Below are 6,874 nucleotides of genomic sequence, written 5' to 3'. Positions count from 1 at the left end.
GTAATTTTTTATATCATGAAGTAAATTTGGAATGGATAACTGTTTTAAAGAGTTACATGATTACCTGTATATTATAAGTGATTTTGAAAGGATAGTAATTAATAAAAAATTATTAACTAAAAAATAAGTAACTTTTACTTTATATCATGGTAACTTTTAAACTTTTTAAGGTAACTTTATGTCTTACAATATTTATTGTACACAGGGTGTAATTAAGAATTCGTAAAATTAATATTCCTCTGTCATAGATTAGTTTAGACACTTATCAAGGGACATCAATTTAGAAGATAAGTTGTTGTTTAGTTATCAAATATTATTTTATAGAAAAATTAGATATGAAAAGAGATAGTGGAGTATATTTCATTAAAAGTAGATATGATAGAAAATAGTATACGGATTTTTTTTTTTTTTTTTTTAAGTTCAATATGAGTGAGTGTGACTGTGTGAGACCTTAATTTTTTTGTAGTGAAAAAAAGAGTTGTATCAAACGATTGTGGTGTCTTTTTTAAAATAGAAGTGTATATATTAATTTGGGGCGGAAAAGCGGTGAACCAGTCTGGGTGTGAATCTGGAAGAGTCAATGGAGGAAGTTCTTTGCGTATGGTTCACTCAACAATGCAAGCTGGAGCATCAGCCTGTTTCAAAGGAATGGAATTGTCCATAAGCTTGCTCCATTTACAATATCACCATTTTTCCAGACTTTGTTAACCTTGTCACTATTGTCAGGGAACCGTGTTTCAACTACATTGAACGCTTACCTCTATTCTTCAAAAGAGGAAGGGTCTTATCCATTGCGTCATCTACAAGGTGGAATGTGATCAGGTGATCTTGGTACATACTTTAGCCAAGCACAGTCAACAAAGGTTAATATTTTCTTCCAATACTTTAGAGTCGGATCAGGTTTTTTTCTTCTTCTTCTTCTTCTTTTGTCTCTCTTATATATTTTTCCTAAATGTCAAAAAGAAAAAAAATAAAAAAACACAGGTTTATTAACTTATGCATCGCTTGCTTTTCTTATGGGTTTATTTATTTATTTATTTTAAATGTATCACTTTTACATCTGGTAACTTAATTTCTACCATATTTTATTATTTCTCTCTTTTTCATCAACATCATCTCAAAATAATTTATTGTTTTTGGCTCTCTCTCATTGTATCCACTTAAATAATTTTAAAAAAAAATCACCCCTCACATGTTATCTCTATCATGGTCTCCGTGGTTGTTTTCCTAGAATAACTAAATTATCTATACCTATTTACACTAGTAACAATATTGCATGAGCGTCCTAAAACTATGTAAGCATCGCAAATGATGCATTTAAAAATGGAGGAATTATTTAATGAAACATTCACTAAAATATATTAGTGGATGGAATTCAAAGTTAGTTTTTATATAAAAAAATTCCATTCTAATTTCCACACAAAGAAAACATATAATAGTGTACAAATTTTGTGAATGTCGTCTACCAATGACAACTTCTAAATTTTTTTAAAAAATGAGCCGTTAGATTAATTGATCAAATTTGAGCCATTGATAACTACTATTTACTCTACGACATGTTTGTTTCTAGGAAAATAGTTTTTTATGCACGCGATGCGTGTGTGAGTTTTAAAATGCATGTAAGCTAACATTTAAAAATCATTATTTATTAATGCAAAATGAATACCTTTTTTTTTAAACCATGGTTTACATCCCTTCCAATATTTTATCACAAATGGTTGATTGGTAAGACATGTTTTTTTTTTTTGTAATTAGGCAAATGAGATTAATTCATGAACAATTGTCTAGATTCTTACTCGAGAGTTGATTTGAGATGAATGTGATTTCAAAAGATATATTGTAAATGGGGCATAAATATTACTCTAACGCCATAATATGGTTTATTCTAAGGTTATAACAATTCAATCAACTCAGAGAAAATATTGATACTATCTACCACGGTTTTGAGCCATCGATAACTACTATTCATTCTGATATGCAACCGAGGTGCATGTTTTTCAATTAAATATATCTTGTGAAGAAAAAGAACACATGAAGTGTTTTTTTGACGTATAAAAGCAAAAATTAAAAAGAAATAGGGTGAGAAGGGGACGGGCCTTGTAATATTTGTGGGGCTCTAGTTTTGAAGGAAGGAAGCACATGAAGTATATTTGAAGATGTCAATCTGTTGTATCCGAAACATATATTGCGACAACTCGACAAGGGCAAAAATTGCAAATGCTTATGCCAAGAGGCTTGTACCTTAATCGCCTGATCGGAATGCAGATGCATGCACAAATGTTTGCAAACAAAGCAATTAAGCAACTAGAGGGAATAAAAATATAAATTCTTTTAATGGTTTAATAGTGTCCGCATTTTTGGAATATAAGGGATCCAATGAAAGAAGAAGGGAAGGAATGTAGATAAACTCTGGGAAAAAAGAGAGAGGTGATTTTGAGGGTCTTTTCACTGTCATGTGCAAGTTAATGCCTAAGAAATTCGGCAAAAATAATTATCCTCATAAACAAAGACTATAAAAGGTTTTTTTTACACCTTTTGAAGTTAAAGGTCATATGTGACAAGAAGCCTAATATAAAATATCACTGCTAACAAATATTCTTGGTAGTTATGTAGCTTTATAAAATATTTACGCTTTTTGTACTGGTTACAATTTTAGTAGCATGATTTTTTTGGGTATGTTGCTTTGAGTGATAAATACTGTTAATAGAGCATAAATTACACATGAACTTTTTCCTTTCTTTTTCACTGGATGGGAGTGGTGTTTTGTTTACATAAATTTGTAGATGCCTAAATTTGACCCCTAGACAGAAGCGGTAAGTTGCATGATAAAACGAAACACTACTTGTCAACGCTTTTCTGAACGAGAAACAAACATCCTACGACTGACTGAAGCGATCCCAGAATCCGTATTTCCATTTATAGTAACTGCTATTTATAGTAACTACCATTCTAAACAGCTACTCAATATAGTAAATGCATAAGATAGATATTCAAAGATATTATATTGAACTACAATTAATCCATTTGAAAAGATAGTTGCCCTCCAACTAATCTTGTAGAAGAGATAAAACTGTGAAAAGAGATAGAATAGGAACAAACCGGAAGAATCTAGAAAGACGCGTGGATAGATTTTACCAGCGCCAAAATATTCTAGCGCGTGGCACCCATGCGCCACTTATTTCTAACGCGCCACCCCTAGTTCCACTCTTTTCAGGCAATGTAGTTTGGTTCTCACCCAATCACGACAAGGATAAAAATTCCAGAATGAGCTGTCGCTGACTCGGATTTTAAAAGATATGACGTATCCTTACCATCACTGTTATTTTCTAGCGCTGAAATTTTATTTTCAACGAATTTCGAACTCTTCAAATTCCTATCTTACCTGGCCGGTTTCACTATAAATACAGGCCTAGAAAATTCGGAAATCGATACCAATTAACAACCAAATCCCAAAGAATTCTTAACCTTAAGCTTGAGTATTATTAACCGAAGCTTAAACCCGTCCCTACATTCGTAATATCCTTTCCCGAATTAACTCTTTTTATAGAGCCTCTGTCCGCGTAAACACCTGATCATCCCACCTGTAGCCGAAGTTATAGCCAATTCTCTAGCCTAAACTAAGGGAATCTAAGGGGAAACTCTGGAAGAATCGCGTCAAGATCTAGGCGCGCTCAGTCAGTTGCCGGGAAGTTCTAAGCACAAATGGAAATCCAGCTAGGAGAAGTAGTTAGTGTTCCTAAGAACCGCAATATAAAGAAAACTATATTGTAATATGCATAATCTGTTTAATAGCTTTCATCACCATATAAATTGTTCACATAATATGTTATTGAATCACGCCTAATAAGATAATCTGTGGACAAATCGGTATTGTTAAGCTCCTTAAATCAATCCAAATCATCATTTGAGGTTGTTAGTTAATATATGTGCATTAAAACCAACTCAGATTAGTAACGTAGTCTAACACATGTCCCTTTCGTCGTTGCATTGAACTAGTAAGGACCGCCGCATGGGCTATTGCTGGGCAGCCCCTGTATTTGTAAATGTCCCTCGAACCCTCAATCAATACTTTGCGGATGTACATTGATAGATCTCCATAAAAGGGATCACAAGGAACCTAAGGCCGTTGTGGTCAAATACGTGAGCCTGAGTTTCAGCTGCTACTCATGTATCACAATAATCGGATTTTGTCAGTTTTCCTCATTGTCGTTGAAAACTCAATGCCGACTTCACAATCTAGTAAATAGGAGTCTATGGCCACCTAGTTACTCACCATTTAATTAATATTGATTGCCACGAGGGTAGTCTTTCAAGCCATTAATTTAGAAACACTCGTCTTTTCGACCCCCCCTCACAGTGGCGACTCCACTAGGGAGTATAATGTAATAATTGTGCAAGTAGTGCGCCGACAAAGCCCAAAGGAAGAAATCGGACGCTACACCGCATTATTTTCTTATTAAGTTGGGATGACCTGGAATCTTAATGCAATGTTTTGGATCAGGACAGAACCGCATACTAATCTTGGCTTCCTCGGCATGTTTAACATCTTGGAAGTTGGCACTAAGAATACTTTATAGCCAGGGGGGTGATACGCCTCAAATGTTTTCCATTCGACACTTTCGTTGTAGTAAACCTATCCCAAACCAAATCTCTTACCTTCTAGGTCCATTATTGGTATGTTCCACTCCAGCTCATACCGAATAGGCCCTTTATGGTAAAATTCGCTCATGAACTTGTCTACCTCGACCTGGCCTGGATTAACTATAGGTTTTTTACCATCGACACTTAGCCCATTAAATCTTAGAGACTTTGCATAAACGAAGTGCGCACTATACTTGTACTCATGCTCGTAGCTAGTTTCGTGTAGATATATTACGTGCTTTGTGAAAATAACTAACCAGACGCATAGTTTAGGGTCAACAATGTTAATAATATCAATAAAAAATACTTAAAACGTTAAAAACGAATAAAATACTGCGAGTCAAACGACCAGAATTACGTGTTCCGCGAACCTGGAGAGGCACTATAAAATTCCAGCGCTTGCCAAAACGACGCTATAAATTTCCAACGCTGCTCTGTTGAGCGCAAGAAATTCACACCGCAAGCATGCATATTCAATTGGTCTCTGTCTCGAAATTACAAAGTGACAAAAAGTAGATAAGCGCCAGTAAGAACCAGCGTCTGCCTACGTTACGCTAGAAAAAAGCAGTGTTGCGCAACCCAACACCACTTTTTTCTGGCGCACGCCTTGCATATTTCGTGCAAGTAATTCTGTATGTTTAGAAGTCTAAAAAATCATTAAGTTTAATATCCGTACAACTAATTCGAACGACTAAATACGAATTCGCCCTAAGCGTTACGTTGGTTTGGTTGAAAATACCCACCATGAAGTGCATATTCAAAATTGCGTCGAAGGTATTTTCACGGAATTACGCTTATACGAATATAGTCATGAACATTAACCCAAAATAGCATTTACAAATTAATCCAAAAAGCCAGTACGCGCAAATTACACTTTGGTGCCGGAACGCTGAATGTTTTAGTGCACAGACGCTCAAACAAATGGCCTAATAAAGTAAAGACAAGCTACGTGAAAATACGAATGACCAAAAGAATGAACAGAAAAACTACACGAATAAGCCGCAAACAGTATGCATGCGCTGGAAAAAACCAGCGCGCCACAGGCTAGCGATAGAAATTAGTAGCGTAGCTCAACCGAGCGCTGAAATTTTCTGGCACATCCCGGTTCAGTTCGTGATCGAAAATGACTTCTAAACATACTTAATGCCTTAAAAAAATTCGTAAGTAGTTGTTAGCTTTCTAATAACACTAATGATCGGCATAATACCTTTGATGCTAAAATTACTATTAATATTCACCCAAGCACGTTTTCGAAAATCACTTTACCCAAAGAATCGTCCCGAGTGTAGACTAAGTTATGTCCAAGTAAAATCTAAAATCCTAAAACTAGTTGTCCTATACATAGGGCCGGTTCCACTACTTGGTGTCGATCTGCAGGCAAAAATTAACGCGCGTCTCGAACCTTCTACCCCAATTCAAGAAGTAGTAATGCTCATCTCTGTTCATCATTCTCCTTTTCCAGGGTCTCCAATCTTCTAGCCTCAATTCTCCCCTATACCAGCTAGAACTATGTCGCTCGAAGATCTTCAAGAAAAGCTCGAGCGAATGGCTGCCACATCTTCGCACAGAAAATCGATCCTTAGAAGTTTCACAAGTCCAAAATGAGCTTGATAACGAAAAGAAGATTGAGAAAATGGTCCTTCAACAGACCATGGGAAGCAAATACTTCTCACTCGATCCTGCACTTTTTTCTGGCAATGACCAAAAAAATTCAATTCATCGGACCTACCTAAGTTTAAGGTGACGGATAACCACAAGAATTACCTCGTAAGATTTGTAGGTGTTAGGTTACGATACATATGAATAAACATAAATCATGCGGAAAAACCATAAAGCCAGGAAACATATTATTTACACATAATCATATAGCATAATTTTGATGCATACACTTTGTAGCGTGCCCTCCCTAGCTGCGCCCGAACCGAACAAGAACAAGTCTTTAGGACTCCAAGTGTCGTCCCTCCGTAGATAGTCCACAGCACGTCCGGATCCGCCTTAAGATTGACCAACTAGAATCGCCCTTAAGGTACTATAATTTTCGGGTATTATAGGGCAGTAATATGACTGAATTTTGCTCTCAAGAATGTCACTTTGAATACTTGAAAAAATCGTTATAAATTGTGAACCTAGGCCACATATTTATAGGGGCATGGAAAGAGAATTGGAATCCTACTAGGATACGAATTAATTAAATTAGAATCCTAGTAGAACTCTTATTTAATTAATTTATCTT

This window comes from Spinacia oleracea, chromosome 5 (genome assembly GCF_020520425.1).
Source record: "Spinacia oleracea cultivar Varoflay chromosome 5, BTI_SOV_V1, whole genome shotgun sequence".
Lineage (NCBI taxonomy): Eukaryota > Viridiplantae > Streptophyta > Magnoliopsida > Caryophyllales > Amaranthaceae > Spinacia > Spinacia oleracea.
The sequence above is the reverse complement of the archived record's forward strand: the minus strand, read 5'-3'. Positions refer to the sequence as shown.